Here is a 13042-nt window from a genome sequence, read left to right as displayed (position 1 = left end):
AGTTCCTATCCAATAACACACGTAATGGTATACTGATTAGAATTGTGTTAATTAACAACAGTATTTTAAATTTGAATATCAGAACAAAATAAGCACTTATCAGATGATTTCTAAGTCTCTAAATAAACTTGTTTGATATCAGAGTTTGTCTGTCAATGTAATTCTTAATTGTGGAGGTATTTCCTTTAAACCCAAACAGGTGCGATTATGAAAGCTCTGTTGCGGTCACCCTGATATTCTGATTTAAAGGTGCTTTATAGCATATGGCTTAATTTGCTTGCTTAATAGCAGCAGATGTACAAATTTAAATGTGTTTTTTCAAACTTACGAGTTTCCATAACTGTGTGTGTGGGTGTAAGAGACTGCATGTATTTAATTACAAGATATTACAACGGGCTTGTAATTTCTGGATTTAGACAAACTTAGACCTTGATTTAAGAAAGTCTATCTACGTAGGAAGCTTTTTAAGGGTATGCTTAGCTTTGGAGGAATCTTTTAGTCCCAGAATAATCTATGGAGGTTTTGAATGATTTTGAAAGCACTGCACAAAGGAAAAATGACAGCAACTCCTAGGTCAACCATATGGCTACAATGAAAATTCTGTAAAACTGATCTTTTATTTTGGCAATATTTCATAATAAGTGGGCAGAATGTCTTTTGGTGCTTCCCCAAACCCAGAAATACGAACTACTCTTAGGCAATTCAATGTTCAACATGTTCACAGTGCAAATTATTTCAGCATTTAAGATCGTAAGGTATTTTTCTGCTAGTCTACTACATAGTCCCGAAAAGACTAAAAAAATGAGATTTTAGATGGTAATTTCAGTGTGTAGCTACATAAACCCATAACTGTCAATGATGAAAGATCAAATCTGAATAGGTACATTCAATATAAGTAGGCTCGTCCTGAAAGCTTTTGCAAAGAACTCTTTTTTTTCCTGTCTCTTCCACAGCTCCTTTAAAGAGCTCAGATTAGAGAAATGGTCAGGAGCAGAGATGTGTGTGAATGGACAGGAGAGGAGGCTGGGAGCACTGGTGACCAAATGCTGGTCAGTGCTGGTGAGGCTGCATTTGAGGTAATGCATCCCATCTGGAGACCCAAAACTGCTGAAGGCCCAGTGAACAGCTACCAGGAAGGCGAGGGGCCTGAGCACACGGCCTGTGAAGAGTGGCAGAGGGGGCTAGGTTTGTTTAGGTGGCTGAGGGAGAGTCCAGGAGGGAATATACTAGCTCCTTGCAATGATGTGAACTGAAGATCAGTGAAATGATGGAGCCAGACTCCTCTTGGTAGTCCAGATGAAAGAAGAGGGAGGAAGGGCCATGGATCATGCCTTGAATGGTTGTGAAATCATGCTGGTAGGTTTTCAGAAGTTAGCTAGACAAGATGACAGCTGACCTAGTCTAGTGTTGGTGATAGTCCTGCTTCAAGTGGGAGGCCAGATAAGGTGACCTCTAGTTGTCCTTCCAATCAACCTTTCTCAGATTCAATGCTCAGAGCAACCTCATATTTGTATATGTGCCAGTGGGGGAAGGAGGGTTTGCTAGTCATTCATGGCCCCAGATCCATTCCTCTTTTTTATTCACATCTTTCACATAATGCTCMCTATCTCATGAAAAATGCATTTTATATTACTTAACCTCTGCACTATTGTTATCATTCACGAATTGTGCACTAGCTGGTGAGCTCATCCCGAGCAAGTCATAGAACCAAACTCCTCGGGTTTCTTTCCTGTCCTTGCCCAGGGGCTCATTTATTATGCTGCCTTTCATGCTACCGCCTTCTCTTGCCAAGGAACCTCCTGGTTTCCTTTGGCTGTGCTTCAAGACATCTCGCAGAGGCAAGCACCAGAGCTAGGGCCCAGACCGTTCAGCTGCTGGATTTCAGGTCTGGTCACCACTTTATGCCACTTCCCCAGTCATCCCATCTCATTTTGGAAATGTAGCAATGCATATACCCTTTCAGGTTTAGTAAAAGCTGTCCCAGTGTTTAAGCTTGCTTGCAGAGCAAGCAGAAGAGCARGAGGCAATAAAGAAAGGTACCCAAATGGAGATAAAGAGAATCACCATCACCATTCCTGTAAATTGTGACTTTGCCTCACTTAGAAGATTCTGTATAACTTGCAGAGTCTAAATGATGAGTTCAGTTTTGGAACTACTGTGAGTAGAACAGAGGTCTGATTATCACCTAAAATTAACTTGTGTAGCACAACAAATCTGAGGTCCCTGCAAATTTTGTTACTGAGCAAAACCACAAAGAACATATTGGAAATAGAGTATGTGGATATTAATGTGACTATTTTAATCAGAACTTGGCACATTTGAAAATATTTATTTAAGCCAAGCTTGAGAATAAATCCAGACCAATATCTGAGAGATGTATTTGATTGAATTAGACAACTTTTGCCTTTTTTAGTAAAACTGATTTGGACAGTGACAGCAGTCAATAAAGTGATTCCTGCTGGGTGATAGATGAAATCTTCAATAACCCTCTCTCCCACCAGGTGACCAGCATTTTCTTATTTGTCACATCTTTTCTTACTCTGAGAAAAAATRCATGCATTTAATGTGTGCTACAGTAAAGCTTTTCAGCCTAAGCRCCCATTGAACTGCAGACATTTATTAGTGACCCTCTAGAAGCCCATTTAGAGGACGTGGTCCGTGTCCTGCAGCATTCATTATCATGAACTTATCCAAACTCCCATTAAAATTAATTGGAAAATTTTGAGGTTTTTCTTAGTCCTGAAGTTGAGTTGATTTATATTATTTTTACTACCGATCAGATTATTCATGGATGAAATTCAAGCCCTGTTGCAAGCCAACTGAAAAATTCCCTTGGATTTTGATGCATATTAAATTTTACCCAGTAGACACTTTCTAAGCTGAAATTTTGGAGATATTCTAACATGAATGTTATCCTATGACTTTCAGATTTTTCTGTGACATTTTAAATTAAAATATCTATAWAGTTCTTATTAATTACCTGATTTATATTTCTACTATTGTATCTTGCCATGGCTTTATGCATATATTCAAATATTGGATTGCCCCCATTAAGAAAATAATGATAACATTCAACCACTCTAGCATGTTGCTAGAATTTATTATGGCTAGGCATAGATTATTAATATTATTGAGTATTTTAATCAGAAGATGTGTAAAATGAATGAGAAAAAGGAAAAATAAAGAATGACAAGCTCTTTGGAACCTTGCTGATGGTGCACACAAGTTGGCGTATTATTCAGAATTGATTAAATTGGCTGAAAGAGAGCAATTGCTAGTGAGACATTTTTATTACAATTGAAATGTAATAAAACTAGAACAAGGACTACTGGTTAGAGGAAACCACCTGTGTTTTAAGTATCTTTCCTCATATTTGCATAATAGAAACACATTGATTTCTGAACATGTAAAATAAATGCATAAAAATAGCCATTCATATTGACTTTTAGTAATGTGACTGCTTCTCACTAAGGAGCATCTTTCACCACCCACCCTTTTTCCTTCATGCTTTATTTCTCTCCTCCTTCCTTCTTTTATAGTATTCTTTCAATTTAGTGATTTTTTCCTGGCCTGAAATGATACTGAAGAAAGAGGTTTTTAGAGTTCATTCATTCAGTCAGTCTGTCTATAAYTTATCCATCTATGTCTATGTATCTGGCTATTTTTCTGCAGTACTGGTCACCACCTACACAGAAGAGTGTCTTGATGAAATCAGAGATACTGCCTGGCTGCTAAAATAACCACATCAAGAGTTGATTCCTGCAGACATGTTAGTCCTAGTTGACTTCAGTGCGGCTCTGGTGTGAGAGTGCTTGGCTCATTTAGGACAAAAAAAGATCTTCACTTGCAATAGTGAGATTTTCAGGACACTGAATATCAGTATATCACAGTATCAACAGTCTGGCATTAGAAGCAGAACGGAATTTCTTCAGCTTGTCTTTTATAATGCCCTTATCAAATGTTCAGTATTGGCTTTGCCATCACATTTTTCAATACAGCCTAAAATTAGCAGGACCTAGTGACATCCAAATGTCAACTTATAATAGCCTGTTCTTTTTTTTTTTTCTTTAGCTGAATAATTGAATTCTTTTTCTCATATGAAAATGTYCATTTTCCTGAATATTCAAATTCTCCTTTATTAGTGTAGCTGGTTTTCATAGACTTCTCAAAATGAAAGAGTTGTTTCCTTCCTCAGTGTCTGTTTCTGGATATTTAAAGAGGAAAAAATGCGTTCAGCAGACACAAATCAGCTTGGGCCTGTTACCCCAGGCTTGCACTTGTTTAGGATCTAATTTTATTTGGTGTCCCAACCTTCACACATTATAGCCACTCAAATGTGTGCCTGTAAAGCACATGGTGAGCCATTGCTATTTCCCATCTAATACCATTTTTTCCTGCCATTACTTTGGAAAATATGGGAGTCCTCCTTTCCCTGGATATCAATTTGTAAAATTATAAACATCTGGCCTACAATTTTCCTTGCTGGACAGCTGCCTCTGGCTGAATTTTGGGGAAACCCTTAGCAAAAAGTGTTTCACTGTTTCTGAGAAGATGACTAGGGAAAAATATATCTGTAAAGTAAACTAAAAAAATGCTTATTAGATTTGTTTGAGAGACTCTAGCTCTTCGTGCCAGTAAATTATTCCTCCTTTGAAAAATCCACCCAGGCCTGACCAAGGGATATGTCATGGAAAGATCTGATTTCAGTTCCTCCCCTTTTGTCCTCCAAAAGTGTGGAGGATTCTCGTAGGGAAATGGCTGTGTGAAGGGACAAGAGTTGAATCTGGCTGGTGGAGAAATTGGACTAAGAGCAGATGAATTAAGAAAAGGAAAAAATGTTTAAGTCATTCACAGGGTGGAATAATTAAAACTGAATCAAGAYTGAGGTAGGCATTGTGACTGATAAGATAAATAGATTGGGATAAGAAAACAAGGGAAACTATAACAAGGAAATATACTGGGATTTGAAACCAGCATGTGYGGAGTAGAGCAGAAGGGAGCCTGTGATTTGGATGATTTGATTGACTGCAATTTTTGATGGTGATTTAGTTGTTCAGAAGGAAGTACAAAGTTGCCAAGGATAGAAATCTTCCTGATYACTAGCTCACACCTTCTTCCAAAGTATGAATGGCATTAAAAAATATTAGAACATAGGGCCAGACTGAGAACCATCTGGTCCAGTATTATGTTTCCAAGATATTGTTTTTAATTATTGTAATTATTTTAATATAGGAAATTATATCTATGCAACTACATTAAACTGAATTAAATGTTTTTTTTTTTTTTTTTTTAATTGTACTGTTGACTNTTTTTTTTTTTTTTTTTTAAATTGTACTGTTGACTGTTCCTATTTGCTTCTTAAAGTGCCTTGAGTTTTCTGTCAAGATTCAGTATTTATTCCTACTATTGCAAATTTTTACCCCTCTTGACAATACGATTTACATCTTCTGTGTAAGAGACAGCAGGATTCCAGCAGAGCCAAGAACTGCAGAACAGCATTGGCAAAATATACAAACTGGTAATTATAGTTTTACAGGGCTGTACCTCTGTCACATTTAAACCTCACTGATAAATTTGTTTTTCAGGCCTCCTACCACTAGAAAGGGAAACTCTATACACTGTTAATCTGATGCAGTATGTTTGTTCAAGTAAGGCCTTTGCTTTCTTTCACTGACGTTTCACTGCAGAAAAGGGAATATACTTCAATAAGAAACAACCTGAATCCTCAATGCAGATCAAAATGAGTATCTTACTGTATTATTTTTTCTGAAGAAGTCACTATGAATATTTTACTTGCAAAATAATCATATTTAGAGGCAGAATTCTGTTTCCTTARTAAGAAGTTACTTGCCTTGAAAACACATATTGGTAAATATTAAACATTTTTTTTCAAACTCAGTGAATATGGGCTTCTTTCCCATCTACAATATATARTATTGAAAGCCATCAGACTACAGTATTGACAGCATCAAAAAAATCTAAAAAACAGAAAAGATATTAGCTTAGAAATAGTCCTTTGTATTACATCTACATAATAAATTGAATAAATGCCAGTACCTGAAAACATAGACTGTATATTGAAGTGACTATAAACATGACTGCTGAGTAGCAAAAATTACTCTTTCTATTCACATGAATAATGTAAGAAACAAACATATCAGAATAGCTAAATGTGATCTTTAATAAAGGTTAATAAAATGGATTAGGAAGCAAATTTCACTTCCAGAAAATGTTGTTGAAAAATGATACAGCCTGATTCATGCGTTCTGTCTTAATTTAGAAGATTTCCCAGGAGGATGAACAGGCTTCTTGCAGCTCCATTCAGATAACTGGAAGTCTTGTAGAACTAAAATACTAGTAAACCAACAACTGTAATTTTTACTACATTTTTGTACACAAAATGTAGCACAGTTTTTTTGTGCATTTCTGATGTCATTGTAGTCTCTACTGTCTTTTAAAAATGGAAATAATAACAATAATAATCTTAGACACTTTAGGGAGTCTTGCTAATGAATTTAGCAGGAGTTATCCCAGTGAATATCATAGGATAAATCTGAACATGGATCCATGAGAAATCCTAGGCCAAAAGGATGATTAATGTTTTCAATAACTTTAGAAAGGATCAAAAACAGGATCAAGATTAAAAATTATAGCTATGTAGTCACCTACTGACTACTAAATATATTTAAATGTAACCCTCCCCCAACAAATAAACATTAAAATGACCTTAGCATACTCTAAGACAAGTTCTCAATTTGTAGATTACTATGCCAACCAATAGTATTAAATGCACAGAACTTTATTTTTCTTTRCTTTAAAAGTGCCCTAAGGATTATAAGTAATTATCTGAAGAGTACAGAATGCTAATACAGCTTTAGACAGCAAGTTGCTCTGTCTACTGGTCAGATCATCATGTTCTTTTGCAATTTCTATAATATCAGAGGATTGTTATGCATTATGGAACATAACCTCACATCACACCTCTGAGGTAAGTATATAGGATTATCCCCAATCTTAACGAAGAGAAAGTCAGGATGTAAAATGATTAAGGGACAAATCCAGGAAAGGAGGAAGGTGCCTAAAATGAGATTTAAGCGTGTTTCAGGCATCTAATCCAAAATGTGGATCTTGTGAATTCCTGCACAGCTGCAAAGAGGTCATTAAATACCAGTTTCTGCTCTCAGATTGGTTGTGCATTCCAAGGTGCTACCTTTTTCTTTTGTACAAAGAGTACCTCAGCCTTGAAAGGCTGAATCCCCTAATACTGGAAAATGGGAATTCCTCCAGCCTTGTCCTCTGTGGAAATCTGTGTAGCCTGTTTTCTGGGAGCACATGTAGCACACATGGGTAAGACAAGTTCCTTCATAAATGAAAGGTCAACCACCACTTTCTTTTAAAATATAGACGAGGAGAAATGTTGATGGCTGCAKTTCTGTGATAGAAATGTCTATGGGGAGGCCTTTTGACTGGAAAATGACTAACTGGGTTGAACCCCTTTCAGAAACGAGGAGATTCATGCTGAAGGATCCTGACGCCCCCCAAAGAGACTTCAGTTCTCTTTTCTTGTTCCCAAGACTGTTTKGATTATTTTTCCAATGACTGGAACATGTAAAATACAGTCCCATCAGCCAGAACTTCCTGACTGCTAGGTGGGGGTCATTCTTATGTGCTCTTCTACCCAGTGAATCTTGGTGTCTACCATACACCATCTCTATCTGACTGCAGGTGCCTTAGAGCTTTACTAATGCTACCTGCAGTCACTTTTCTAAATTAAATCACTTATTTAGGGGAGAACTGAAAAGGGGGGAACCCAAACCCAACAATTCTGTTTCACGGATCACAATCAAATGTGTTAAGGACCAGAAATTCTCTGCATAAAAACTACAACAGTGATGGGTTTAGCATATTACAAAGAATACATACATTAGAATTTACTTTTGAATGTCTCAGATATTACTTAATTTTTTTTTCTAAATGTGTTCAGCAAAGCCTACTGTTTCATGTTGATGCTGTGCATCAGTTTAACTGCACATGCAGGCAAACTGAGCTTAAATTTGCTTCATTTGTTGAATTATGTATTAGCAGACAGGAAAGAGAAAAACATAAGTGGAAGAGAAAATGAAATAATTACAGAGCAGCTTTGTATGCTGGATACTGCTCAGACAAGTGGTGTCTTAAATATATTTTGTTCCCAGGGCTCAGCATTTTCTGCATTCAGCCTGTATTTCAGCTGAGGTCTCCAAATCAATTTTTGCTGAATTTGAAAAGTGCTGAGCAACTAGAGGAACAGACAAAGCCTTTGCCGTAGTCATGGATGCCCACTAGCTTTTAAGCGGGATCAACACTGTTTATAAACTGAAAATAAACTAGCAACAGCTCAGACTATGCCCACAGAATAGCTCACAGTCTAAACCTCAGGAAGATAGGCCATTCTTTCAAATCAGCTACCCAATTTTTGTGGCTCCACAGGCTAAGGATCATGCTGAGGCTCAGGCTGAACTCTGTTGATTCCAGTGAGATGAGACTCTCATCTGCAAAGTTGGTCCATCTATCATCCATTTTATGGATACTGCAGTAGGAGACATGTTCTCTACATGCAACCTGATGATAGCAAGTTTTTATTTATCAAGGTGACCTATGTGGGCAGTTAATAGCATTTCTGAAGGTAGTTACTGCAGAGATAACTAATCACTGCTGATTCATGGTGTGATATTTGCCTCTCCTTGAAGTGTTGCTCAGAGCTACTGAGAATGCCAGGATAAAAAATTCTGAAATCTGGTAATATAAGTAGAAAGACAAATATGTTCAATACATATAAAGCATAGGGAGCTTGTTCTGTAAAAAGACTTGGTGGCAGATTTCACTTCTAGCTGTACTGTTGCCCAATAGTCAATAACAGGGCTAGGAGCTTCTACCCCTTACATTCAAATGGCGGAGTTCTTGTTAATTTGCCATATAATCTTCAATAAGCTTTTTAGCAGCTTAATTTTCCAATTAAATCAATAATTTGGAGTGACACCATTTTAGGATGCCTAGTTTAAGACACCTACGGCTTGATTTTCTGAGGAGTGCTGAACATCTCTTGTTCCTTTTGACTGTGAACCAATCAAGTACTTAAATTAGGTCTACACGAAAATGCTACAAAGGTCAAGTATTGCCCAGACCTATTTGTCGTGGAAACCCTCTGATCTCTGTGTTTTAGACTAATTTTAGTAGACTAATGCCTACTTCTCACAGAGAGCTGGTAGGAGAATTAATTAGTTAATTTTTGCACAGCCTTTGAAGACTAAAATGCTACCTAAATATATTGCTGAATATGATTGTCTAATCTCTCAGTTGTAATCAGCTCTTTAAATTAATGGTAGTGGTCTGAAAGTGGAGAATAGGGATCACTTTATCATTTCCACTTTTACAGAAAATGAATATGAATATCACCTGACAGATATTTAACCATGTTGTAGCATGATTATATATGTATTTATAATAAAATATGTATGCAAAAGGTAATCTAGAGAAATGTACTATTACAGTACAAATACCAAAGAAATTATAAATCCAGAAATTAGTTAACAGTTTAAGTGAAAAATTGGCAAGAGCAATGTGAAGGAATTAAAAAAAAATAYGTAACTAAATATATAAGCCTTTAATCTACATACAGTTCATACTAGGACAAAGATGTGGAGGTGCGTGTGGGACAACATTTGAGAAGTGCACAGGCGGCTGAATTTTGTGTTTATTTCCTCAGAATATTATGGGATCTTTTCCACAAGATGACGTTCCAATCTCTTGCCAATCTCCTACCCACTTCAGGGGGTAAATAAAGAATTGCTGTGAGGCAATATAAATTCTGAATCATATGGATTGTTTCTTACATTATTACTGCCTGAATTATCAATAGTATGAAGAATAACCTACTTTTTAAAAACAGGAGAAAAATATTAAAAAGTGTTAACCTTCAATTCTCTACTGGTTTGTACTTGCTAGAAACTTTACACTACATTTGTGATCAAAATTCTCAAAGATTCATTCTGAGAAATACACTAATTGAAATATTTCTTCCGTGAGACCTTGACAAAATTTGGAATCATAGGCTGTCCATCAAATCATACTTCTGCTAACACCGTGAGATAATAAACTCTTTTTTCCCTATTAATTCACATCTTAAAGTAATTCCCTATTGGTCTGTTCAAGTAGGTAATATTATGACAGTTAAATGTCAAAGCACAAGGCTGACTTGTACTCATTTATTTATAAAATTGGGGAAAACAGGTTAAAAACTTCAGCTATAAACTACATAATACTGAACAGGAGCATGTTTAGTGCAAATTCAGCCTGGAACTGAGCCATATGTCTACCTGGAAGCCTGTCACTCCCATTGATGTCCAGGTGACTACTCAAGTGCTTGAAAATAAACACTTGTCCAAAGGTACTGGCAGATCAGAGGTAAAATGCTTAGCCCTTTGCAGTAGAAAAGCTTTAGTTATTAAAATAATTGAACCAGTTAAACTAGCAACCATATGCATATTTATGATTTTACATATGTTTACATACTAGATAAAACAATATGCAAAACTCAGTTAGTGGACACATTTCGCAGTGAAGCTGCATCCATCAAGATAAGTGTTTAGATCTGAGCATAGCTAAAATACAAATGATAAAAAAAAAAATCTGAAGTACCTTTACAACAATTTAGTCAGTCTCATTATATGCCAGTGAGGCAATGTGTGGCTGACTGAATTCGTTTATCGTCATCATCCCACCCATTTATCACCTCACAGTTCCTATCTCTTTTGAGTCTGAACTAAAACACTTCTTTGATGCATTATTCACAATTCTCCCATGTTTCTGTTAAGTAAAATCCTATAAAATAAACAAGAGCCATAATCCTGACTGAGATTTTTCATGTATGATACTTGTTTGAATGTATTTTCATAATAAATGTTCTCTAAATTAAACAGTAGAAGGAAGCAGTGGCATCACTGACTGCTTCACTCTCAAGCTGCCATGTACACATCTTAAGAAAGACTGGATATGTGCATGGCCTCTTAAGTCTGTAGTGACTTCAGCTGTAAAAGCAGTTGATTCAATATCCTCTAACAAACATCTGCATGGTAGGAAGTAATAGGTGTGAATGAGCCCATCCATAAAATGCAGATCTCACTTGGAAGAAAGTGTCAAGGGGAGGAGGCAACTAACTTCCTTCCTGTTTTATGGAATTTTTAAATAAGACTCACTTACAGACATTTATGTGCATGAATGTGCTTGGTGTGAACTTATGCATACACTAAACAGAAAGAAAAGCTTCTTGGTTGTGCAGGGTGTACTGAGCTCCAGAAGTTCTTGCATCTGGTGAAATTCCTATGTAAGCCAAAGGAGATTTCCTTGAAAAGGAGGTTTTATTTAACAGAGTAAGAAAGCAAATAAACCTCAATTTTGCTTTCTATTAAAGAATATGAGCACATATTCATCACAGTATTTAGCAGCTACCTAACTTGAGGTATATGAAGAGTTCTGTCCAAAACCAGTGGGATTGTCCACGTGCTCCAAGTCAGACACTTGCTTAAGTGCCTTGCTGGCCCAGGGCCAAACCATGATGGTGGGCCCGCTTAAGCTAATTAGAGTTTTTCTATTGACCTCAGTGGCTGCTGGATCTAGCCTTTACTGGCGCTCTGCAAAATACAGGGCACAATAGGGGAAAAAAAAATCAGGCACTCTTTAGTTCTCACAGTGGTTGGTTGAGCAAAGCTTCAAAGCAGGTTCAAAACAAATGCAGCTTATTTAGCAGCAACAGAAAATGTATATGACTGAGATTGCATTTAATTTTACACAAGAAAACAAAGTTTATTTGTTTCATCGAAGAAACTCTTGAAGTAGAGATGAGTCTAATGTAAATTAAGTGGTTTACTTTGAYATGCTGTCTAGAGCTGAAATTTCTCTAAAAATAATTATAATAAGAAAAAATAAATTTTAAAGAAATGAGGAAGAGAGCCCTTAATATTTGTGAATTTAAAGAGAGAAGATGCTTTTAAATAGTGTCTATCCTTTTTAATTGAATGGCATTTTAAYTAGTATTTTTTAGAAACTTGAGCTAGATAGTTATATTGCTTTCTATTACTTGTGTATGTAGCTCGTTAACCAGGAATTAATAGGCAAAAGGAGTGATACAGTCGACCAGTSTCTGCGCAAATCCAACGATTTCAGCCATCTCTCCTACTGCAGAAATCTTTATATTTGTGTGCTGTGAAATCATTAATCAAAGGCTGAAGAGCCCTTTCTTCCCTACTGACAGAATTCCTCACAGGGCCTTCTGCAGTGATAAGTCTCCAACTGACTACAAATTATCAATACTGATTACCAGATTGCTGCAGTGGGGAGGGGATGGCGTGCTCGGCACTGCAGGGCTGGCCAGACTCCCACAGCCCTTGTCTCCTGCCTCTATTTGCATATACAGCTGTCTCATGCCTTTTTCCCAGGGGTGCCACAACCAGGTTAAAATGCTTTCAATCCTCACAGATCACTTCTCAGAAGCGGGACATCAGCATTCAAATAAATAAATGTATAACGCATCAGTGAGAGCCAYGCCAGGATTCAGTATAACTTTGTGCAAAAAGATTAAGGGAGACAACACAGCCTGCCTGGAATGAGAAATTGAATGTGAATTTGTTTCTTGTGGAAGGGTAGTGATTGTGCCGGATCTCTCCATCATTATTTTGTGTGATTTGGGCATCCACGAGTTGAATAGGGAGTGACTGTGGAAACCTGAATTTGAATGCGTCAGGTGTAGTTCCTGCCTAATTTCAAATATATAGCTATACATCCATATATCTGTATATCTCTATATATCTGTATATCTCTATTTGTATGTGGATATCGAAAGGTAACGCGGTCTGAGGCTTCGCTCCTTTCAGCGGTCCGACCCCGCGATGGTGCCGGTTCTCTCTTCCACACCCTGCACCGCAATTTTCGGCTCCTCCACCCCCTCCAGCCGCCGCCCTCAGACAAAGGCGCGGAGCGCGGGGGCACCTCGGCGCCCGGGCTGCCG

General features: G+C 37.2%; 1 protein-coding gene across 1 annotated transcript in view; it reads right to left on the bottom strand.

Moving 5' to 3' along the window:
* The window catches only part of STMN2 (stathmin 2), a 41063-nt gene that overhangs the window by 26859 nt on the left and 1162 nt on the right, over positions 1-13042 (bottom strand). The gene's annotated exons all lie outside the window — the stretch shown is intronic.

Source organism: Rhea americana, unplaced genomic scaffold, assembly GCF_003343005.1.
Source record: "Rhea americana isolate MKP2758 unplaced genomic scaffold, rheAme1 scaffold_40, whole genome shotgun sequence".
NCBI classification, from domain to species: Eukaryota; Metazoa; Chordata; class Aves; order Rheiformes; family Rheidae; genus Rhea; species Rhea americana.
Note: the sequence above shows the minus strand (reverse complement) of the source record. Positions and strands in the feature narration are given on the sequence as shown.